Below are 24,654 nucleotides of genomic sequence, written 5' to 3'. Positions count from 1 at the left end.
ACAACCCTCCCTATCTCTGTAACCTCCTCCAGCCCCCTACAACCCTCCCTATCTCTGTAACCTCCTCCAGCCCCTACAACCCTCCCTATTTCTGTAACCTCCTCCAGCCTCTACAACCCTCCCTATTTCTGTAACCTCCTCCAGCCCCTACAACCCTCCCTATCTCTGTAACCTCCTCCAGCCCTACAACCCTCCCTATCTCTGTAACCTCCTCCAGCCCCTACAACCCTCTGCGATCTCTGTAACCTCCTCCAGCCCCTACAACCCTCCCTATCTCTGTAACCTCCTCCAGCCCCTACAACCCTCCCTATCTCTGTAACCTCCTCCAGCCCCCTACAACCCTCCCAGATCTCTGCGCTCCTCCAATTCTGGCCACTTGAGCATCCCCCCGATTTCCATCGCTCCACCATTGGCGGCCGTGCCTTCAGCCGCCTGGGCCCCGAGCTCTGGAATTCCCTCCCTAAACCTCTCCGCCTCTCCCTCCTCCTTTAAGACGCTCCTTAAAACCGACCTCTTTGACCCAGCTTTTGGTCGCCTGTCCTAATATCTCCTGATGTGGCTCGGGGTCAGATTTATTACGATTTACGCTCCTGTGAAGCTCCTTGGGACGTTTTACTACGTTAAAGGCGCTATATAAATGCAGGTTGTTGCTGGTGTTGTTATTGTCGATGTGGTCGTCAAGACTTACCATGTAGGCTGCCCAGCAGACGCAGTCCTCCACACGATGCGCAGCAGACATCCAACAAACTAACGCAAACACTTTCAGATCCCAACAACCTGGGCGAGAATCGCCGTCACAATACCACACTGTGTGGGGTGGGGCTGCGGGGGCGGGAGTGTGGGGGGCAGAACGGGAGGGTCGATTCTCTCTCAGGTGGTTGACGGTTTTGTCCTCTTTTGCAGCTGGAGCCTGACCGGGTGATCGAGAGGCGATGGACAACATTCCCCTGTGGAGGAGGTCCCTGATGGACATCTTCAGTAAGGACGAGCCTGTGCTGTCTGTGGTAAGATCATCAGTCGCCGACAATGTAGGACGAGCTTTACTCTGTATCTAACCCGTGCTGTACCTGCCCTGGGAGTGTTTGATGGGACGGTGTAGAGGGAGCTTTACTCTGTAACTAACCCCGTGCTGTACCTGCCCTGGGAGTGTTTGATGGGACAGTGTAGAGGGAGCTTTACTCTGTATCTAACCCCGTGCTGTACCTGCCCTGGGAGTGTTTGATGGGACAGTGCAGAGGGAGCTTTACTCTGTATCTAACCCCGTGCTGTACCTGTCCCGGGAGTGTTTGATGGGACAGTGTAGAGGGAGCTTTACTCTGTATCTAACCCCGTGCTGTACCTGTCCCGGGAGTGTTTGATGGGACAGTGTAGAGGGAGCTTTACTCTGTATCTAACCCCGTGCTGTTCCTGCCCTGGGAGTGTTTGATGGGACAGTGTAGAGGGAGCTTTACTCTGTATCTAACCCCGTGCTGTACCTGCCCTGGGAGTGTTTGATGGGACAGTGTAGAGGGAGATTTACACTGTATCTAACCCGTGCTGTACCTGCCCTGGGAGTGTTTGATGGGACAGTGTAGAGGGAGCTTTACTCTGTATCTAACCCGTGCTGTACCTACCCTGGGAGTGTTTGATGGGACAGTGTAGAGGAAGCTTTACTCTGTATCTAACCCGTGCTGTACCTGCCCTGGGAGTGTTTGATGAGACAGTGTAGAGGGAGCTTTACTCTGTATCTAACCCCGTGCTGTACCTGCCCTGGGAATGTTTGATGGGACAGTGTAGAGGGAGCTTTACTCTGTATCTAACCCGTGCTGTACCTGCCCTGGGAGTGTTTGATGAGACAGTGTAGAGGGAGCTTTACTCTGTATCTAACCCCGTGCTGTACCTGCCCTGGGAATGTTTGATGGGACAGTGTAGAGGGAGCTTTACTCTGTATCTAACCCGTGCTGTACCTGCCCTGGGAGTGTTTGAAGGGACAGTGTAGAGGGAGATTTACACTGTATCTAACCCGTGCTGTACCTGCCCTGGGAGTGTTTGATGGGACAGTGTAGAGGGAGCTTTACTCTGTACCTAACCCGTACTGTACCTGCCCTGGGAGTGTTTGATGAGACAGTGTAGAGGGAGCTTTACTCTGTATCTAACCCCGTGCTGTACCTGCCCTGGGAATGTTTGATGGGACAGTGTAGAGGGAGCTTTACTCTGTATCTAACCCGTGCTGTACCTGCCCTGGGAGTGTTTGATGAGACAGTGTAGAGGGAGCTTTACTCTGTATCTAACCCCGTGCTGTACCTGCCCTGGGAATGTTTGATGGGACAGTGTAGAGGGAGCTTTACTCTGTATCTAACCCGTGCTGTACCTGCCCTGGGAGTGTTTGATGAGACAGTGTAGAGGGAGCTTTACTCTGTATCTAACCCCGTGCTGTACCTGCCCTGGGAGTGTTTGATGGGACAGTGTAGAGGGAGCTTTACTCTGGATCTAACCCGTGCTGTACCTGCCCTGGGAGTGTTTGATGAGACAGTGTAGAGGGAGCTTTACTCTGTATCTAACCCCGTGCTGTACCTGCCCTAGGAGTGTTTGATGGGACAGTGTAGAGGGAGCTTTACTCTGTATCTAACCCGTGCTGTACCTGCCCTGGGAGTGTTTGATGGGACAGTGTAGAGGGAGCTTTACTCTGTACCTAACCCGTACTGTACCTGCCCTGGGAGTGTTTGATGAGACAGTGTAGAGGGAGCTTTACTCTGTATCTAACCCCGTGCTGTACCTGCCCTGGGAATGTTTGATGGGACAGTGTAGAGGGAGCTTTACTCTGTATCTAACCCCGTGCTGTACCTGCCCTGGGAGTGTTTGATGGGACACTGTAGAGGGAGCTTTACTCTGTATCTATTCAACTGACTGTATCCTTACTGATGTTAATCCAGCTCCCTCACACTGTCACTCAGAAACCCCTCTCCCCCAGCACCCTGTGTTACTGACTGTATCTCTACTGATGTTAACCCAGCTCCCTCACACTGTCACTCAGTAACCCCTCTCGCCCAGCGCCCTGTGTTACTAACTGTACCTCTGCTGATGTTAATCCAGCTCCCTCACACAGTCACTCAGTAACCCCTCTCCCCCAGCGCCCTGTGTTACTGACTGTATCTCTACTGATGTTAATCCAGCTACCTCACACTGTCACTCAGTAACCCCTCTCTCCAGCGCCCTGTGTTACTAACTGTATCTCTACTGATGTTAATCCAGCTCCCTCACACTGTCACTCAGTAACCCCCCTCCCCCAGCGCCCTGTGTTACTGATTGTATCTCTACTGATGTTAATCCAGCTCCCTCACACTGTCACTCAGTAACCACTCTCCCCCAGCGCCCTGTGTTACTGACTGTATCTCTACTGATGTTAATCCAGCTCCCTCACACTGTCACTCAGTAACCCCTCTCCCCCAGCGCCCTGTGTTACTGACTGTATCTCTACTGATGTTAATCCAGCTCCCTCACACTATCACTCAGTAACCCCTCTCCCCCAGCGCACCGTGTTACTGACTGTATCTCTACTGATGTTAATCCAGCTCCCTCACACTATCACTCAGTAACCCCTCTCCCCCAGCGCACCGTGTTACTGACTGTATCTCACTGTGGTGTATTGTCACTTTGCACAGACCGAGTTTGCTGCTGTTCTCCTTTCTCAGCCCCTGCACCCTTTCGTGGCTCTGCTTTTAACACCAGGAGCCTCTTGCTTTGATCGTGGTCGCTGCCTTGCCTCACAGAAGCCAGCACTCAAAGAGTGAATGATTCATCTTCCCCCGCATCCCACCCACCAGCCCCCCCACCACCAGCCCCGCCTCCTGCACCGAGGAAGGATTATCTTTCTTGTGAGCTCAGGGTTCGACCAGTGGAAACTGAGAGACGCTATTCGTGCTGCTGGATGCTTCGTCCATTCCCTCCGCCTCCCATTCACAATGGCTTTTGTCTGAGAGCGGAGTGGGACATTCCATTGCCAGCCGGCCCCAGGGGCGCGGGGGGTTGGAGGGGTGGGCGGGAGAGAGAGACAGACAGACAGCAGAGACAGTCCCGTGATCTGCAGCCTGCTCCTCTCCCTGGACACCTCGCCTGCGCGGTGCTTTCGGGGCTCCGCGAGTTCCTGTGCCGGCAGCAGCGACTGCAAGCGGGCCGTGAGTGTGGGAGAAGCCAATGAAAGAAGCAGAATCGCCCTCCTCCCACCGCCCCCACCGCCTCTCCTCGTCCTCCCTCCCTCCCTCCCTCCCTGCCAGGGATATGTTAGACGGAGACGGAGACTGAAAGCGAAAAGGAGCTGTGCTGCTTTTTCTTTCTTCCCCCGCGAGACTCTTTGTCGTGTTTGCTCTCTCTCTCTTGCTAACACCGGACGGAACAGACAGGCGGGGAACATAAGCATTAGGAGCAGGAGGAGGCTATTCGGCTCCTCGAGCCCGCTCCGCCATTCAATAAGATCACGGCTCGTCTTCGACCTCAACTCCACTTTCTCGCCCGATCCCCATATCTCTTGATTCACTTAATATCCAAAGACCTCTCGATCTGTGCCTTGAATATACTCAATGACTGAGCCTCCACAGCCCTCTGGGGCAGAGAATTCCAAAGATTCAGCGCCCTCTGAGTGAAGAAATTCCTCCTCATCTCGGTCCTGAATGAGAGAGAGGGGGGGAGCGGAATAATGATCCGCTCGTCTCCGCGTGTCTGAGGCACATGGCCAGAGAATAGAGGGTCTGTTCGCACAGACGAGGAGCCGCCCCGCGATCGAGCGCCCGAGACCGGGGGGAGCGTTAAACGGCCGAGGGGGGTCTGCCAACGCTGCGACGCTGTGCCATGTCCGTCGGGGTCTCCGCTCGCTAGCCTCCCCTGAAGTTTGTGGGGGTGTCGGGACGTCGCCTCGCGATGGTGGTGAGTTTCGCTGGCTAACCCGCCCCACTCCCCTTCCCTCCCTCCCTCCCTCCCTCCCTCCCTCCCTCTCTCTCTCCCCTCCCTGTCGACCTGGGGTCGGGTGATGCCCCCCCAGGTGGGGGTCCCATCGGGCACCAAACCCAGGCCACCCTCACCCCACTCGCGGGGTGAAAACCCCCTCCCCATGCCTCACACGTCCAGCGCGACGGAAGGTTTCACGAGGCCGAGAGTCAGATCCGGATAAATTTCCTCCTTTAAGACGCTTCTTAAAAACCCACCTCTTTGACCAAGCTTTTGGTCCTCTGCCGTAATTTCTCCTGATGTGTGTTCGGTCTCGGATTTTGACGGATTAAACCTCCTGTGACGCGCCTGGGGATGTTTTGCTACGCTAGGGGCACGGTGTAAATGCGACTTGGTGTCGCCGAATCTCGGTTCTTTGAATGCAAACGCAGGCCGTGGGAGGTTGTTTCAAAGACGGCAGAGTGTCCCGCCTTCCCCGCGCTCCACCCGTCCCTCGCGAGCGCGGTCCGATCTCCCCCCTCCTCCCCCCCCCTGCCGCGACAGTCTGGGGGTGCGGGACCCGCGCGGTGCCAGTGTGTCGGCCTTGCGCTCCTTCCCGGTCGCAGTGCCGTTACGGGGTTCCGCCGACCTCGCGGGCGCTCGAAGCAATTCCCTCCCCACGCGGGAGGCGGAGATCCACGAGGCGGCTTTCTGACGCGATGGAAGAGCTCGGCACATCACCGTTTTCGCGGGGCGGGATAGTATAGAGGAAGGGAAAGGGGTCAGGACAACGGAAGGACTCCCCTTTCTCCAGCGCCTTTCCCCACCTCAGGACATCCCAACGCGCTTCACAGCAAATGAAGTACTGTTTTTGAAGCGTGGTCACTGTTGTAATGTAGGAAACGCAGCAGCTAATTTGCGCACAGCAAGCTCCCACAAACAGCAACGTGATAATGACCCAGATCATCTGTTTTTAGTGATGTTAGTTGAGGGATAAATATTGGTCGCAGGACACCAGGGAGAACTCCCCCCTGCTCTTCTTCCAAAAGTGCCCATGGGATCTTTTACGTCCGAGAGGGCAGACGGGCCCTCGGTTTAAGTTCTCATCCCGAAAGTCGGCAGTTCATTCCAGCGGGACACGCTCCTGTATCACTGCCTGTCGCTCGATCTTAAACACAGTCAGGTCTGGCTTCGCTTGTGAGTTGGCTGGGGGTTAACTGTAACCGGATCCTGGTCAGACAGCAGCGAGCACACCAGAGGTCTCTCCACTAAAACTCGTGGGACCCTGCTGCTTGTAAAGTGGCTGCACAGTGTACCGACAGATCGACAGTGACTGCACGGTTGATAATCATGTGGGAAATTCTTTGTGTTTGTGAGAGGGATATCAATACAGAACTGTCCCATCCACACATTGTCCTCACTGGCTCCTCAACTCCCCCAGCACCGTCCATCCGCCTTCCAAATTCAGACAGAAGGAGCTTGGGTCCATGGGGGTTGTGTACAGTGGGAGTGAATGGGAAGGGGTTTGGGCCCATTGGGATTGTGTACGGTGGGAGTGAATGGGAAGGGGATTGGGTCCATGGGGGTTGTGTACAGTGGGAGTGAATGGGAAGGGGTTTGGTTCCATTGGGATTGTGTACGGTGGGAGTGAATGGGAAGGGGTTTGGGTCCATTGGGATTGTGTACAGTGGGAGTGAATGGGAAGGGGTTTGGGTCCATTGGGATTGTGTACGGTGGGAGTGAATGGGAAGGGGTTTGGGTCCATTGGGATTGTGTACGGTGGGAGTGAATGGGAAGGGGATTGGGTCCATTGGGATTGTGTACAGTGGGAGTGAATGGGAAGGGGTTTGGGTCCATTGGGATTGTGTACGGTGGGAGTGAATGGGAAGGGGATTGGGTCCATTGGGATTGTGTACAGTGGGAGTGAATGGGAAGGGGTTTGGGTCCATTGGGATTGTGTACGGTGGGAGTGAATGGGAAGGGGATTGGGTCCATGGGGGTTGTGTACAGTGGGAGTGAATGGGAAGGGGTTTGGGTCCATTGGGATTGTGTACAGTGGGAGTGAATGGGAAGGGGTTTGGGTCCATTGGGATTGTGTACGGTGGGAGTGAATGGGAAGGGGTTTGGGTCCATGGGGGTTGTGTACAGTGGGAGTGAATGGGAAGGGGTTTGGGTCCATTGGGATTGTGTACAGTGGGAGTGAATGGGAAGGGGTTTGGGTCCATTGGGATTGTGTACAGTGGGAGTGAATGGGAAGGGGTTTGGGCCCATTGGGATTGTGTACAGTGGGAGTGAATGGGAAGGGGTTTGGGTCCATTGGGATTGTGTGCAGTGGGAGTGAATGGGAAGGGGTTTGGGTCCATTGGGATTGTGTACAGTGGGAGTGAATGGGAAGGAGTTTGGGTCCATTGGGATTGTATAGAGTGGGAGTGAATGGGAAGGGGTTTGGGTCCATTGGGATTGTGTACAGTGGGAGTGAATGGGAAGAGGTTTGGGTCCATTGGGATTGTGTACAGTGGGAGTGAATGGAAAGGGGTTTGGGTCCATTGGGATTGTGTACAGTGGGAGTGAATGGGAAGGGGTTTGGGTCCATTGGGATTGTATAGAGTGGGAGTGAATGGGAAGGGGTTTGGGTCCATTGGGATTGTGTACAGTGGGAGTGAATGGGAAGGGGTTTGGGTCCATTGGGATTGTGTACAGTGGGAGTGAATGGGAAGGGGTTTGGGTCCATTGGGATTGTGTACAGTGGGAGTGAATGGGAAGAGGTTTGGGTCCATTGGGATTGTGTACAGTGGGAGTGAATGGAAAGGGGTTTGGGTCCATTGGGATTGTGTACAGTGGGAGTGAATGGGAAGGGGTTTGGGTCCATTGGGATTGTGTACAGTGGGAGTGAATGGGAAGGGGTTTGGGTCCATTGGGATTGTGTACAGTGGGAGTGAATGGGAAGGGGTTTGGGTCCATTGGGATTGTGTACAGTGGGAGTGAATGGGAAGGGGTTTGGGTCCATTGGGATTGTGTACAGTGGGAGTGAATGGGAAGGGGTTTGGGTCCATTGGGATTGTGTACAGTGGGAGTGAATGGGAAGAGGTTTGGGTCCATTGGGATTGTGTACAGTGGGAGTGAATGGAAAGGGGTTTGGGTCCATTGGGATTGTGTACAGTGGGAGTGAATGGGAAGGGGTTTGGGTCCATTGGGATTGTGTACAGTGGGAGTGAATGGGAAGGAGTTTGGGTCCATTGGGATTGTATAGAGTGGGAGTGAATGGGAAGGGGTTTGGGTCCATTGGGATTGTGTACAGTGGGAGTGAATGGGAAGGGGTTTGGGTCCATTGGGATTGTGTACAGTGGGAGTGAACGGGAAGGGGTTTGGGTCCATTGGGATTGTGTACAGTGGGAGTGAATGGGAAGGGGTTTGGGTCCATTGGGATTGTGTACAGTGGGAGTGAATGGGAAGGGGTTTGGGTCCATTGGGATTGTGTACAGTGGGAGTGAATGGGAAGGAGTTTGGGTCCATTGGGATTGTATAGAGTGGGAGTGAATGGGAAGGGGTTTGGGTCCATTGGGATTGTGTACAGTGGGAGTGAATGGGAAGGGGTTTGGGTCCATTGGGATTGTATAGAGTGGGAGTGAATGGGAAGGGGTTTGGGTCCATTGGGATTGTGTACAGTGGGAGTGAACGGGAAGGGGTTTGGGTCCATTGGGATTGTGTACAGTGGGAGTGAACGGGAAGGGGTTTGGGTCCATTGGGATTGTGTGCAGTGGGAGTGAATGGGAAGGGGTTTGGGTCCATTGGGATTGTATAGAGTGGGAGTGAATGGGAAGGGCTGAATTTTGAGTGTGTTCAGGACAAGGGCTGCTGTGTGCGGGCTCTGCACTAATCTGACGCAATGAGTAATCACACATGCCATTGTGCATCGCTCGAGGTCCCTCCCGCCGGTCTGTGCACCACAGCAGTGTGACTGCTTCGTCGCTCTGTCACTATGCCAGGTTTCCATCCCATTGTGAGCCGAGGCTCCGGTTCCCAGGGCAACACACGGATTAGTTTCTGGGCCATTACTCCTCAAAGCCCGACTCTCCCCATCCGTGCTCCATGTCCAGGGCACCTGGGGTTGTGTTGCTTTGCGAGCGCCTTTCGCTTGTACATAAAGAGGCAAAGGGCTCCTGTGGGCACGTAAGACAGACAGGACTTCCATCTCTCCAACGTCTTTCCCCACCTCAGGACGTCCCAAAGCGCTTCACAGCCAAGGAAGTACTGTTTTTGAAGTGTGGTCACTGTTGTAATGTGGGAAACGCGGCAGCCAATTTGCGCACAGCAAGCTCCCACAAACAGCAACAAGATAATGACCAGATCATCTGCTTTTGATGTTGTTCATTGAGAGATGAATATATTGGGCCCAGGACACCGGGGAGGACTCCCCCTGCTCTTCTTCCAATAGTGGCCATGGGATCTTTTACGTCCACCTGAGAGGGCAGACGGGGCCTCGGTTTAATGTCTCCTCCGAAAGACGGCACCTCCGACAGTGCGGCGCTCCCTCAGTACTGCCCCTCCGACAGTGCAACGCTCCCTCAGTACTGCCCCTCCGACAGTGCGGCGCTCCCTCAGTACTGCTCCTCCGACAGTGCGGCGCTCCCTCAGTACTGCCCCTCCGACAGTGCGGCGCTCCCTCAGTACTGCCCCTCCGACAGTGCGGCGCTCCCTCAGTACTGCCCCTCTGACAGTGCGGCGCTCCCTCAGTACTGCACCTCCGACAGTGCAACGCTCCCTCAGTACTGCCCCTCCGACAGTGCGGCGCTCCCTCAGTACTGCCCCTCCGACAGTGCGGCGCTCCCTCAGTACTGCCCCTCCGACAGTGCGGCGCTCCCTCAGTACTGCCCCTCCGACAGTGCGACGCTCCCTCAGTACTGCCCCTCCGACAGTGCGGCGCTCCCTCAGTACTGCCCCTCCGACAGTGCGACGCTCCCTCAGTACTGCCCCTCCGACAGTGCAGCGCTCCCTCAGTACCGCCCCTCCGACAGTGCGGCGCTCCCTCAGTACTGCCCCTCCGACAGTGCGGCGCTCCCTCAGTACTGCCCCTCCGACAGTGCGACGCTCCCTCAGTACTGCCCCTCCGACAGTGCGGCGCTCCCTCAGTACTGCCCCTCCGACAGTGCAGCACTCCCTCAGTACTGCACCTCCGACAGTGCGGCGCTCCCTCAGTACTGCCCCTCCGACAGTGCGGCGCTCCCTCAGTACTGCACCTCCGACAGTGCAACGCTCCCTCAGTACTGCCCCTCCGACAGTGCGGCGCTCCCTCAGTACTGCCCCTCCGACAGTGCGGCACTCCCTCAGTACTGCCCCTCCGACAGTGCGGCGCTCCCTCAGTACTGCCCCTCCGACAGTGCGGAGCTCCCTCAGTACTGCCCCTCCGACAGAGCGGTGCTCCCTCAGTACTGCACCTCCGACAGTGCAACGCTCCCTCAGTACTGCCCCTCCGACAGTGCGACGCTCCCTCAGTACTGCCCCTCCGACAGTGCAACGCTCCCTCAGTACTGCCCCTCCGACAGTGCGACGCTCCCTCAGTACTGATCCTCCAACAGCACGGCGCTCCCTCAGTACTGCCCCTCCGACAGTGCAGCGCTCCCTCAGTACTGCCCTTCCAACAGTGCGGCGCTCCCTCAGTGCTGCCCCTCCGACAGTGCGGCTCTCCCTCAGTACTACACCTCCGACAGTGCGTCGCTCCCTCAGTACTGCCCCTCCAACAGTGCGGCGCTCCCTCAGTACTGATCCTCCAACAGCACGGCGCTCCCTCAGTACTGCCCCTCCGACAGTGCAGCGCTCCCTCAGTACTGCCCTTCCAACAGTGCGGCGCTCCCTCAGTGCTGCCCCTCCGACAGTGTGGCGCTCCCTCAGTACCACACCTCCGACAGTGCGTCGCTCCCTCAGTACTGCCCCTCCAACAGTGCGGCGCTCCCTCAGTACTGCCCCTCTGACAGTGTGGCGCTCCCTCAGTACTGCCCCTCCGACAGTGCAGCGCTCCCTCAGTACTGCCCTTCCAACAGTGCAGCGCTCCCTCAGTGCTGCCCCTTCGACAGTGCGGCGCTCCGTCAGTACTGCCCCTCCGGCAGTGCGGCGCTCCCTCAGTACTGGCACTGGAGTGTCGTCCTAGTGTGTAGTGCATGGAGCCATTTGTGTACAGGACCAGACATGTTCTGTGATGGAAATCGGGGGATGCGCAAGGGGCCAGAATTGGAGGAGCGCAGAGATCTAGGAGGATTGTAGGGACCGGAGGAGGTTACAAAGATAGTGAGGGTTGTAGGGGGCTGGAGGAGGTTACAGAGATAGGGAGGGTTGTAGGGGCTGGAGGAGGTTACAGAGATAGGGAGGGTTGTAGGGGCTGGAGGAGGTTACAGAGATAGGGAGGGTTGTAGGGACTGGAGGAGGTTACAGAGATAGGGAGGGTTGTAGGGGCTGGAGGAGGTTACAGAGATAGGGAGGGTTGTAGGGGCTGGAGGAGGTTACAGGGATAGGGAGGGTTGTAGGGACTGGAGGAGGTTACAGAGATAGCAAGGGTTGTAGGGGCTGGAGGAGGTTACAGAGATAGGGAGGGTTGTAGGGGCTGGAGGAGGTACAGAGATAGGGAGGGTTGTAGGGGCTGGAGGAGGTTGCAGAGATAGGGAGGGTTGTAGGGGCTGGAGGAGGTTACAGAGATAGGGAGGGTTGTAGGGACTGGAGGAGGTTACAGAGATAGGGAGGGTTGTAGGGGCTGGAGGAGGTTACAGAGATAGGGAGGGTTGTAGGGGCTGGAGGAGGTTACAGGGATAGGGAGGGTTGTCGGGACTGGAGGAGGTTACAGAGATAGCGAGGGTTGTAGGGGCTGGAGGAGGTTACAGAGATAGGGAGGGTTGTAGGGGGCTGGAGGAGGTTACAGAGATAGGGAGGGTTGTAGGGGCTGGAGGAAGTTACAGAGATAGGGAGGGGGTGTAGGGGCTGGAGGAAGTTACAGAGATAGGGAGGGTTGTAGGGACTGGAGGAGGTTACAGAGATATGGAGGGTTGTAGGGACTGGAGGAGGTTACAGAGATAGCGAGGGTTGTAGGGGCTGGAGGAGGTTACAGAGATAGGGAGGGTTGTAGGGGCTGGAGGAAGTTACAGAGATCGGGAGGGGGTGTAGGGGCTGGAGGAGGTTACAGAGATAGGGAGGGTTGTAGGGGCTGGAGGAGGTTACAGAGATAGGGAGGGTTGTAGGGGCTGGAGGAGGTTACAGAGATAGGGAGGGTTGTAGGGGCTGGAGGAGGTTACAGAGATAGGGAGGGTTGTAGGGGCTGGAGGAGGTTACTGAGATAGGGAGGGTTGTAGGGGCAGGAGGAGGTTACAGAGATAGGGAGGGTTGTAGGGGCTGGAGGAGGTTGCAGAGATAGGGAGGGTTGTAGGGGCTGGAGGAGGTTACAGAGATAGGGAGGGTTGTAGGGACTGGAGGAGGTTACAGAGATAGGGAGGGTTGTAGGGGCTGGAGGAGGTTACAGAGATAGGGAGGGTTGTAGGGGCTGGAGGAGGTTACAGGGATAGGGAGGGTTGTCGGGACTGGAGGAGGTTACAAAGATAGCGAGGGTTGTAGGGGCTGGAGGAGGTTACAGAGATAGGGAGGGTTGTAGGGGGCTGGAGGAGGTTACAGAGATAGGGAGGGTTGTAGGGGCTGGAGGAAGTTACAGAGATAGGGAGGGGGTGTAGGGGCTGGAGGAAGTTACAGAGATAGGGAGGGTTGTAGGGACTGGAGGAGGTTACAGAGATATGGAGGGTTGTAGGGACTGGAGGAGGTTACAGAGATAGCGAGGGTTGTAGGGGCTGGAGGAGGTTACAGAGATAGGGAGGGTTGTAGGGGCTGGAGGAAGTTACAGAGATCGGGAGGGGGTGTAGGGGCTGGAGGAGGTTACAGAGATAGGGAGGGTTGTAGGGGCTGGAGGAGGTTACAGAGATAGGGAGGGTTGTAGGGGCTGGAGGAGGTTACAGAGATAGGGAGGGTTGTAGGGGCTGGAGGAGGTTACAGAGATAGGGAGGGTTGTAGGGGCTGGAGGAGGTTACTGAGATAGGGAGGGTTGTACGGGCAGGAGGAGGTTACAGAGATAGGGAGGGTTGTAGGGGCTGGAGGAGGTTACAGAGATAGGGAGGGTTGTAGGGGCTGGAGGAGGTTACAGAGATAGGGAGGAGAGCGAGGAGGCCATGGAGGGATTTGAAAAGAAGGATGAGAATTTTAAAATCGAGGCGTTGCTGGAGCGGGAGCCAATGTAGGTCGGCGAGCGACAGGGGGCGATGGGTGAAGGGGACTCGCTGAGAGTTAGGACATGGGTTTAACACGAGGCAGTGATGATCAGCATTCTGTGTCGCACTGTTAGTGAGCCGGGCTGATTGCAATCGAGGTGAGGGGATTAGAGTTTTATAATCGAGGCATTGTCACCCATCACCCTCCTGTTGCTCGCTGACCTACATTGGCTCCGGTCCGGCAACGCCTCGATTTAAAATTCTCCATCCTCATTTTCAAATCCCTCCTCCTCGCTCCCCTCTCTATCTCTGTAACCTCCTCCAGCCCCTACAACCCTCCCTATCTCTGTAACCTCCTCCAGCCCCTACAACCCTCCCTATCTCTGTAACCTCCTCCAGCCCCTACAACCCTCCCTATCTCTGTAACCTCCTCCAGCCCCTACAACACTCCCTATCTCTGTAACCTCCTCCAGCCCCTACAACCCTCCCTATCTCTGTAACCTCCTCCAGCCCCTACATCCCTCCCTATCTCTGTAACCTCCTCCAGCCCCTACAACCCTCCCTATCTCTGTAACCTCCTCCAGCCCCTACAACCCTCCCTATCTCTGTAACCTCCTCCAGCCCCTACAACCCTCCCTATCTCTGTAACCTCCTCCAGCCCCTACAACCCTCCCTATCTCTGTAACCTCCTCCAGCCCCTACAACCCTCCCTATCTCTGTAACCTCCTCCAGCCCCTACACCCCTCCCTATCTCTGTAACCTCCTCCAGCTCCTACAACCCTCCCTATCTCTGTAACCTCCTCCAGTCTCCTACAACCCTCCCTATCTCTGTAACCTCCTCCAGCCCCTACAACCCTCCCTATCTCTGTAACCTCCTCCAGCCCCTACAACCCTCCCTATCTCTGTAACCTCCTCCAGCCCCCTACAACCCTCCCTATCTCTGTAACCTCCTCCAGCCCCTCCAACCCTCCCTATCTCTGTAACCTCCTCCAGCCCCTACAACCCTCCCTATCTCTGTAACCTCCTCCAGCCCCTACACCCCTCCCTATCTCTGTAACTTCCTCCAGCCCCTACAACCCTCCCTATCTCTGTAACCTCCTCCAGTCTCCTACAACCCTCCCTATCTCTGTAACCTCCTCCAGCCCCTACAACCCTCCCTATCTCTGTAACCTCCTCCAGCCCCTACAACCCTCCCTATCTCTGTAACCTCCTCCAGCCCCCTACAACCCTCCCTATCTCTGTAACCTCCTCCAGCCCCTACAACCCTCCCTATCTCTGTAACCTCCTCCAGCCCCTACAACCCTCCCAGATCTCTGCGCTCCTCCAATTCCAGCCTCTTGCGCATCCCCCGATTTCCATCGCTCCACCATTGGCGGCCGTGCCTTCAGCCGCCTGGGCCCCGAGCTCTGGAATTCCCTCCCTAAACCTCTCCGCCTCTCCCTCCTCCTTTAAGACGCTCCGTAAACCCTACCTCCTCGACCAAGCTTTTGGTCGCCTTTCACTGATATCTCCTCACGTGGCTGGGTGTTAAATTTTTGCTTGATAATCGCTCCTTTGAAGCGCCCTAGGATGTTTCACTACGTTAAAGGCGCTGGATAAATGGGAATTGTTGGGAGCCAGTGCAGGTCAGTGAGCACAAGGGCGGTGGGGCAATGGTGTTGGCAGATTCAAAGTCACCCCACAGGCTACACATTGGGGAGGGAACGGATTTGGCCCGGTTTGAGTGGCGGCCTCATAAAGCGGCGAGTGGAATTTGGAACACGCTCTGGCCCCGCACACTGACAGTGTAACAGCACTCGTCAATCCCCCCAGGGCCCAGTTCCAAATCTGGTACGAGCTGCTTTGCCCTGCAGTGTCCCAATTTCCAAAATCACTGCAGACTTTTAATGGGTCACCAGGACACATCTCCAACCTACATAGGAACAGGAGGAGGCCATTCAGCCCCTCGAGCCTGTTACACAGGAACAGGAGGAGGCCCATTCAGCCCCCTCGAGCCTGTTACACAGGAACAGGAGGAGGCCCATTCAGTCCCCTCGAGCCTGTTACACAGGAACAGGAGGAGGCCCATTCAGCCCCCTCGAGCCTGTTACACAGGAACAGGAGGAGGCCCATTCAGCCCCCTCGAGCCTGTTACACAGGAACAGGAGGAGGCCCATTCAGCCCCTCGAGCCTGTTACACAGGAACAGGAGGAGGCCCATTCAGCCCCCTCGAGCCTGTTACACAGGAACAGGAGGAGGCCCATTCAGCCCCTCGAGCCTGTTACACAGGAACAGGAGGAGGCCCATTCAGCCCCTCGATCCTGTTACACAGGAACCGGAGGAGGCCCATTCACCCCTTCGAGCCTGTTACACAGGAACAGGAGGAGGCCCATTCAGTCCCTCTAGCCTGTTACATAGGAACAGGAGGAGGCCCATTCAGCCCCCTCGAGCCTGTTATACAGGAACAGGAGGAGGCCCATTCAGCCCCTCGAGCCTGTTACATGGTTCAATCAGATCATGGCTGATCTGTATCTTAACTCCTTCTACCCGACTTGGCTCTCTCTCTCTCTCTCTGTCTTTGTCTCTGTCTCTCTGTCTCTCTCTCTCTCTGTCTCTCTCTCTCTCTCTGTCTCTCTCTCTCTCTCTCTGTGTCTCTCTCTCTCTCTGTCTCTCTCTCTGTCTCTCTCTCTCTTGGAAGTATAGTGAACAGTGAGGAGGAGAGATAGACTTCAGGAAGACATAGAGAAGCTGGTGGAATGGGCGGACACGTGGCAGATGAAATTTAATGCAGAAAAATGCGAAGTGATACATTTTGGTAGGAAGATCGAGGCGTGGCAATATAAACTAAAGGGTACAATCCTAGAGGGGGTGCATGAACAGAGAGACCTGGGGGTATATGTGCACAAATCATTGAAGGTGGCAGGGCAGGTTGAGAAAGTGGGTAAAAAGGCTTACGGGATCCTGGGCTTCATGAATAGAGGTACGGGGTACAAAAGCGTGGACCTTTATGATGAACCTTTATAAAACAGTGGTTCGGCCTCAGCTGGAGTATTGTGTCCAATTCTGGGCACCGCACTTTAGGAAGGATGTGAAGGCCTTAGAGAGGGTGCAGAAAAGATTTACGAGAATGATTCCAGCGATGAGGGACTTCAGTTACGTGGAGAGACTGGAGAAGCTGGGGTTGGGTGTTCAAAATCATGAGGGGTCTAGACAGAGCAGATAGAGAGAAACTGCCCCCGTCTGTGTCTCTGAATTGTCAGACCGCTTGTCCGATGAGCAGAAATTCTCTGCAATTAAATATTGGGAAGACCGAAGCCATTGTTTTCGGTCCCTGCCACAAACTCCGTTCCCTCGCCACTGACTCCATCCCTCTCCCTAACATCTGTCTGAGGCTGAACCACACTGTTCGCAACCTTGGTGTCGTATTTGACCCTGAAATGAGCTTCTGACCACATATCCGCAGCATAACTAAGACCGCCTACTTCCACCTCCGTAACATCGCCCGTCTCCGCCCCTGCCTCAGCTCATCCGCTGCTGAAACCTTCATCCCTGCCTTTGTCCCCTCCAGACTTGACTATTCCAATGCACTCCTGGCTGGCCTCCCATATTCCACCTTTCATAAACTTGAGGTCATCCAAAACTCAGCTGCCCGTGTCCTAACTTGCACCAGGTCCCGTTCACCCATCACCCCCTGTGCTCGCTGACCTACATTGGCTCCCGGTTAAGCAACACCTCGGTTTCCAAATTCTCATCCTTGTTTTCAAATCCCTCCATGGCCCTCCTTGGTCCTCCCTATCTCTGTAACCTCCTCCAACCCCTACAACACTCCCTATCTCTGTAAACTCCTCCAGCCCCTACAACCCTCCCTATTTCTGTAACCTCCTCCAACCCCTACAACACTCCCTATCTCTGTAACCTCCTCCAGCCCCTACAACCCTCCCTATCTCTGTAACCTCCTCCAACCCCTACAACACTCCCTATCTCTGTAACCTCCTCCAGCCCCTACAACCCTCCCTATCTCTGTAACCTCCTCCAACCCCCTACAACCCTCCCTACCTCTGTAACCTCCTCCAGCCCCTACAACACTCCCTATCTCTGTAACCTCCTCCAGCCCCTACAACACTCCCTATCTCTGTAACCTCCTCCAGCCCCTACACCCCTCCCTATCTCTGTAACCTCCTCCAGCCCCTACAACCCTCCCTATCTCTGTAACCTCCTCCAGCCCCTACACCCCTCCCTATCTCTGTAACCTCCTCCAACCCCTACAACACTCCCTATCTCTGTAACCTCCTCCAGCCCCTACAACCCTCCCTATCTCTGTAAACTCCTCCAGCCCCTACAACCCTCCCTATCTCTGTAACCTCCTCCAGCCCCTACAACCCTCCCTATCTCTGTAACCTCCTCCAGCCCCTACAACACTCCCTATCTCTGTAAACTCCTCCAGCCCCTACAACCCTCCCTATCTCGGTAACCTCCTCCAGCCCCTACAACACTCCCTATCTCTGTAAACTCCTCCAGCCCCCTACAACCCTCCCTATCTCTGTAACCTCCTCCAGCCCCTACAACACTCCCTATCTCTGTAAACTCCTCCAGCCCCTACAACCCTCCCTATCTCTGTAACCTCCTCCAGCCCCTACAATCCTCCCTATTTCTGTAACCTCCTCCAGCCCCTACAACCCTCCCTATCTCTGTAACCTCCTCCAGCCCCTACAACACTCCCTATCTCTGTAAACTCCTCCAGCCCCTACAACCCTCCCTATCTCTGTAACCTCCTCCAGCCCCTACAACCCTCCCTATCTCTGTAAACTCCTCCAGCCCCTACAACACTCCCTATCTCTGTAAACTCCTCCAGCCCCTACAACCCTCCCTATCTCTGTAACCTCCTCCAGCCCCTACAACCCTCCCTATCTCTGTAACCTCCTCCAGCCCCCTACAACCCTCCCTATCTCTGTAACCTCCTCCAGCCCCTACAACACTCCCTATCTCTGTAAACTCCTCCAGCCCCTACAACCCTCCCTATCTCTGTAACCTCCTCCAGCCCCTACAACCCTCCCTATCTCTGTAACCTCCTCCAGCCCCCTACAACCCTCCCTATCTCTGTAACCTCCTCCAGCCCCTACAACACTCCCTATCTCTGTAAACTCCTCCAGCCCCTACAACCCTCCCTATCTCTGTAACCTCCTCCAGCCCCTACAACCCTCCCTATCTCTGTAACCTCCTCCAGCCCCTACAACCCTCCCTATCTCTGTAACCTCCTCCAGCCCCTACAACCCTCCCTATCTCTGTAACCTCCTCCAGCCCCCTACAACCCTCCCTATCTCTGTAACCTCCTCCAGCCCCACAACCCCCCCGAGATATCTGCGCTTCTCTAATTCTGCCCTCTTGAGCATCCCTGATTATAATCGCTCCACCATTGGAGGCCGTGCCTTCTGTTGCCGACGCCCTAAGCTCTGGAATTCCCCCCCTAAACCTCTCCGCCTCGCTACCTCTCTTTCCTCCTTTAAGACGCTCCTTAAAACCTACCTTGTTGACCAAGCTTTTGGTCACCTGCCCTAATTACTCCTTATGTGGCTCAAAGTCCATTTTTTTGTCTTATAAATCTCCTGTGCAGCGCCTTGGGACGTCTTACTACGTTAAAGAGGCTATATAAATACAAATTGTTGTTGTTATTATTGGCGGAGGGGTCGAGAACCAGAGGACACAGATTTAAGGTGATTGGCAGAAGAATCAAAGGCGACGTGAGGAAAAACTTGTTTACGCAGTGAGTGGTTGGGATCTGGAATGCGCTGCCTGAGAGGTCGGTGGAGGAAGATTCAATCACCGCTTTCAAAAGGGAGTTGGATAAGTACCTGAAGGAAAAAATATTTGCAGGGCTACGGGGAAAGGGCGGGGAGTGGGACTGGCTGAAGTGTTCTCGCAGAGAGCCGGCACAGGCTCGACGGGCCGAATGGCCTCCTGTTCTGTAACCAATCTATGATTTTCTCTCTCTCTCTCTCTCTCTCTCTCTCTCTCTCTCTCTGTCTCTCTCTCTCTTTCTCTCTGTCTCTCTCTCTGTCTCTCTCTCTCTCTCTGTCTCTCTCACTCTCTGTCTCTCTCTCTCTCTCTGTCTCTCTCACTCAGTTCAGTTCAAATGCTTTATTGGCATGAAAGTTTACAGAGAACCATATTGCCAAAGCTTACATTGCAAAAAGGTACAGTTTTCCAACATTCTGTAGGTGTCAATCGATTTGACATTTGTTGGGTATATACAATATTACTTTTAAACAATATTAATTTTAAACAGTCTTTCTACTTCATTTGGTACGTTCAATATTAATTTTAAACAGTCTTACTTTTAAACAGTCCTCAGGTTGTGACATGTTGTTACATATTTAGCCCCAAGGTATGGTCTGTCTCCTTCTCCTAGGACTAATCTCAATTTTGACAGATCATCCAATTCCTTGAAATCTGGGGTTGTTTGGCTTAGCTTGTTGAATAATATGTTTCTTGATGTGTTGAATTTTTCGCATTTTAGGAGGAAATGCATTTCTGTTTCAACCTCGCCAGCCAGACATTGATCGCATATTCTATTCTCTCTAGGCTGCCAGGATTTCTTGTATCTGCCTTTTTCAATTTCCAGTTGGTGGTCGCTTAGTCTGTACCTGGTGAGGGTCTGTCTCTGTTTTGTGTCTCTGATGGTCGTGAGGTAGTCTGCCAGTTTATATTCTCTTTTTAGGGCCCGGTAACATTCTAATCTGCTTTGGCTTTCGGTTATTTTGTTCCAATGTTCCAGGTAGGTTTCTTTGCATTTTTTAATGATTTGGTTCACTCGGATTGGTGTTTGGACGGCTGTGTTGGTCTGGGGCTGGTCAGGGTCCGGCTGAGTACTTAATTTCAGTAGCAGCTGACTCAGGGGACTCTTTTCTGGGTTTAGCTCTTGGGTCTGAAAGGCTTTGAAATGAAGGGTGTCTGGGGAGCTAGATTTGAGGTGATTTAGGAAGTTTAGTGCTCGTTTTTGGATGTTTATTATCAGTGGGTATCTGCCTAGTTCGGCTCTGCATGCATTTGTTGGCGTTTTTCTTTGGGTGCGAAGGATGCTTCGGCAGAATTCTGCATGTAGGGCTTCTATTGTGTGTTTTTCCCATTTAGTGTAGCTTTGGTGATTTAGCGGGCCCCATACTTCACTACCGTACAGTGCAATGGGCAGGATTATGCTGTCAAAAATTTTGAGCCAGATTTTGATTGGGATTTGGATGTTGTAGAATTTTCTTTTTATTGCATATAGGGCTCTTCGGGCTTTTTCTTTTAGTGCATTCACTGCTATGCTGAAGCTCCCTGATGCTGTAATAGTTAGACCAAGGTAGGTGTAGCTCATAGTGTGTCCTATAGTGGTATCACTGAGGGTAAACTGGTATTTGTTTTCCTGACATCTGGGTCTTTTCTGAAAAATCATGATGTTGGTTTTCTTTAGATTTACTGTTAGAGCCCAATTTTGGCAGTATTTGTCGAGTAGGTCTAGTTGTTGCTGTAATCCCTGTTCTGTGGGAGACAGCAGAACCAGGTCGTCCGCATAGAACAGGGACTTCACTTCTCCATCCAGGAGACGGAGACCTGGTGACTCGCTTTGCTCCAGCATGTCTGCTAATTCATTTATGTATATGTTGAACAGGGTCGGGCTCAAATTGCAGCCCTGCCGGACGCCTCTTCTCTGGGTGAAGAAATCGGTGCGTTTGTCTCCAATTTTGACCCCGCATTTGTTTTTCAGATACATTGATTTAATAAGGTCATAGACTTTGCCCCCTATTCCACACTGAAGAAGTTTATAATAGAGCCCTTCGTGCCATATAGAGTCAAAGGCTTTCTTGAAGTCGATGAAACAGGCGAATATTTTCCCATTTTTTGTTTGGTGTTTATGTTTTTCAATGAGGGTGTGAAGGGTATAGATATGGTCGGCGGTGCGGTGTTTTGGAAGAAAGCCTATTTGGTTTTTTCTGAGGATATTATGTTTGTTAAGAAAATCAAGTAATCTACTATTTAGAATACTGCAGAATAACTTCCCTAGACAACTGTTGACACAGATGCCGCGGTAGTTATTTGGGTCTGATTTGTTTCCACTTTTATATATGGGGGAGATTAGTCCTTGGCACCAGATATCGGGAAAACAGCCTGAGCGTAATATGATGTTGAATAGTTTGAGTATCGCACCCTGCATCTCCATATTGCTGAACTTTAGCATTTCATTTTTGATGTTGTCTGGGCCACAGGCTTTCTTTAGGTGGAGAGATTTTGTTTTTGTGGCCAGTTCTTTCCGTGTGATTGGGGAGTCTAGAGGGTTTTGGTTGTCTTTAATTGTTGCTTCTAATGTGTGGAGTTTTTCTGTGACCTGATGTTGACTTGTGTTTGTTTTGTTTTTTGGGATGTCTTTGTAGAGGTTTTCAAAATGTGTTCTCCAGATGTCGCCATCTTGGATTGGTAATGCTTGCAATTGTGTTGTACTCAGGTTATTCCACATTTCCCAGAATTGTTTTGGATTGGTGGAGTTTTCAATTTCTTCGAGTATTTTGTGGGTATAGTTTTGTGTTTTGTTCCTAATGGTGTGTTTATATCTTTTGAGGGTTTCGTTGTATCTAGTACGTAGGTCCGGGTTGTTTGGTTGCCGATGCTTTTGGTTTGATATTTTTCTCAGGTCTTTTCTGGCATTTTTGCATTCGTGGTCAAACCATTTCATATTTTTATTTTGTCTTTTGTGATGCTTCCTCTTCTGTTTCACGAGGTCGGCTTTTACAGCTGCCTCATGGAAGATCATATTTATATCCTCTATGGCCGTGTTTACACCATCTCTGGTGATCTCATATAGATTTTCTTTAAATTTTGAAATTTTACTTGTGAGATCAGGTGAATTTAGTGCTGTGATGAATTTATCTCCACTGTCTGGGGCCCATCTGTATGTCTGGTTTATTTTATGTAGCTTACTGTGTTCTTTTTTTGTGTCTGTAGTTTGGGCAGAAAGTTTAAGGTACACATTTATTTGGTTATGGTCTGAGAGGGGGGATTGCTGCCTGACAGTGAATGCGTTGATATCGCAGGGGTCCAGGTCAGTGATTGTATAGTCCACCACACTAGACCCAAGAGTTGAGGAGTATGTGAGTCTCCCTAGGGAGTCCCCTCTGAACCTACCATTAACTATGTACAGGCCTAAGGCTCGGCAGAGTTGCACTACCTCCCTACCGCTTTTATTTATTTCACGATCAAGGTTGTTCCGATTTGCGATGGCTGGTGTGACATCTAAAGGGGTCTGGCCAAACACATGGTTGTTTCCCTGTGGGTCTATGAAGTCAGGTTCACAACCAGTCCTTGCATTTAGGTCCCCACATATTATCACCTTTCCTTGGGCCTGGAAATGGCTGATTTCCATGTGGAGAGTATCAAATAACTCCTCTTCGAAATATGGCGAATCTATTGGAGGTATGTAGATCGCACATAAGTAAACATCTTTTTTTGCTATTCCTATATTTTTATCTAGTTTTAGCCATACGTGTGATTTCCCCTGTTTTACCGGTGAGATGTGTTTGTCCAGTTCTCCCTTATACCACACCAATATTCCCCCGGAGGTTCTGCCCTTGCGTGTTTTAGTGTTCTTTACTGAGGGCACAATGATTTCATGGTACATTGGAGGACAGTGGGTCGGCATGTCCTTTTGGCACCATGTTTCTGTTAACACAATTATATCAATGTCTTTTATAGCTTTTAGGAATTCAGGGTCTGTACTCTTCATCCTAAAAGTTGAGGAGCGGAGGCCCTGGATATTCCAGCAGCTTATGTGGAAAGAACGCATTTATATAGTTCAATAAAACGAAATAAAATGGACCTATTTTGTGGGATGAGTGTGGAAACACTATTTTCTATAATGCTAAGTGATGATTTAGTATAAATTTCATGAGGCATGCACATATATCTATCTAATAATAGTAATAATACTGATAAGATAACAATAATGATAATGATAAATAACAATATTAATAATTTCTCCGGCTTTCTATCAGGCTGTTCAGCATCGTCATGATCTTTCTCAGTTCTTGGTCTACAGTCTGTGGTCTAGAGGGGGGTCTTGGGTCAGGTATAAAAGCACGGTTCTGTTGTCGGTTTTGTAAAGGGGGGTGGGGGACATTGGTGGTCCTGTTTGGGCTCCCAATGGTAGGGGGGGTGGGAGGGCTGCGTCTTTTGGCAGTGTTTATGAGGTTTCTTGCGAAGACCCACATCCGCTGTTTGAGTAGATGTATTTCGTCATAGAGGTCCCTTGTGTTGATGTTTGGATGATGGGCCAGGGAGACGTTGGGGAGGACAGAACATCTCGTGTCGATCTCCCTGTTGGTGTTGTGGATTATATAGGCTGGGGTGTCCTTTCTGGGCAGTAGTGTGGAGATCACGATCCGCGCCTCGGGGAATTCCCTGCTGGCCTTTTCTGCCATCCTGCTCACCGCCCAAGCCGTGTTTTCCTGTAGGGTGCGTAGGTCGTTCGTGCCTGTGTGGATCACAATCCATTTGGGGCTTCCAAGGGATTCTTTGTTCAGGATCTTCATTGCTTGGCCTGTGTTGCTGCACCATTTTTTCAGGACTTGATGGTCTGGGAACAGCCTCTGAGGGTCCAGAAACTTTCCGTTGGAGTCGGTCAGCAGGACCGCCTGAGGGGCTGGTTTTTCAGACTGGGTAACAGTAGTCTGGGTAGGACTCGCCTGGTGGCTGGTTGTTGGCTGGGTTTCTGGGATATGTTGTGTGGCAGGAGCGGGGTTTGGGGCTTTCGGTGTGTCCTCGTTTAGGGGGGTATCTGTCGGTTTTTGTGTTCCTGTGTGTGAGGACTGGGTATCAGTAGTCTGGGCATGACTCGACTGAGGGCTGGTTGGAGCAGGGTTTGTGGCTTTCGGTGTGTCTTCGTGTGGGGTGGCATCCGGCGGGTTCTGTGTCCTTGTGTGTGTTGTTTTTGTGTCCTCAGGTTTTTGGACCTTAAGAGGTTTGTGTTGCCTGCTGAGCCTTTCTACGGTCTCCTTCATTTTGTTTAGTTGAGTACGGAGTTCTTTGGTCTCATTTCTTTGCTCCTCTGTCTCTCTCTCTCTCTCTGTCTCTCTCTCTCTCTCTGTCTCTCTCTCTCTGTCTCACTCTCTCTCTCTCTGTCTCTCTGTCTCTCTCACTCTGTCTCTCTCTCTGTCTCTCTCTGTCTCTCTCTGTCTCTCTCTCTGTCTCTCTCTGTCTCTCTCTCTGTCTCTCTCTGTCTCTCTCTCTCTGTCTCTCTCTGTCTCATTCTCTCTCTCTCTCTGTCTCACTCTCTCTCTCTCTGTCTCTCTCTCTGTCTCATTCTCTCTCTCTCTCTGTCTCACTCTCTCTCTCTCTGTCTCTCTCTCTGTCTTTCTCTCTGTCTTTCTCCAATTCCAATTCCAATTCCAATTCCAATTCAAATGCTTTATTGGCATGAAAGTTTACAGAGAACCATATTGCCAAAGCTTACATAGCAAAAAGGTACAGTTTTCCAACATTCTGTAGGTGTCAATCAATTTGTCTCTCTCTGTCT

The 24,654-nt window shown here is 52.7% G+C and overlaps 1 protein-coding gene across 1 annotated transcript in view; it reads left to right on the top strand.

Annotated features, from left to right (window-relative positions):
• Positions 1-24,654, top strand: part of proser3 (proline and serine rich 3) — a 120,947-nt gene that overhangs the window by 61,845 nt on the left and 34,448 nt on the right. The window contains exon 12 of the transcript XR_015080393.1: positions 904-1,004. The gene's annotated coding sequence lies outside the window, so the exon portion shown is untranslated. The remainder of the gene's footprint in view (positions 1-903; positions 1,005-24,654) is intronic.

The sequence above is a fragment of the Somniosus microcephalus genome, chromosome 12 (assembly GCF_052327205.1).
Source record: "Somniosus microcephalus isolate GS21.2 chromosome 12, FLI_Smic_1.0, whole genome shotgun sequence".
NCBI classification, from domain to species: Eukaryota; Metazoa; Chordata; class Chondrichthyes; order Squaliformes; family Somniosidae; genus Somniosus; species Somniosus microcephalus.
Note: the sequence above shows the minus strand (reverse complement) of the source record. Positions and strands in the feature narration are given on the sequence as shown.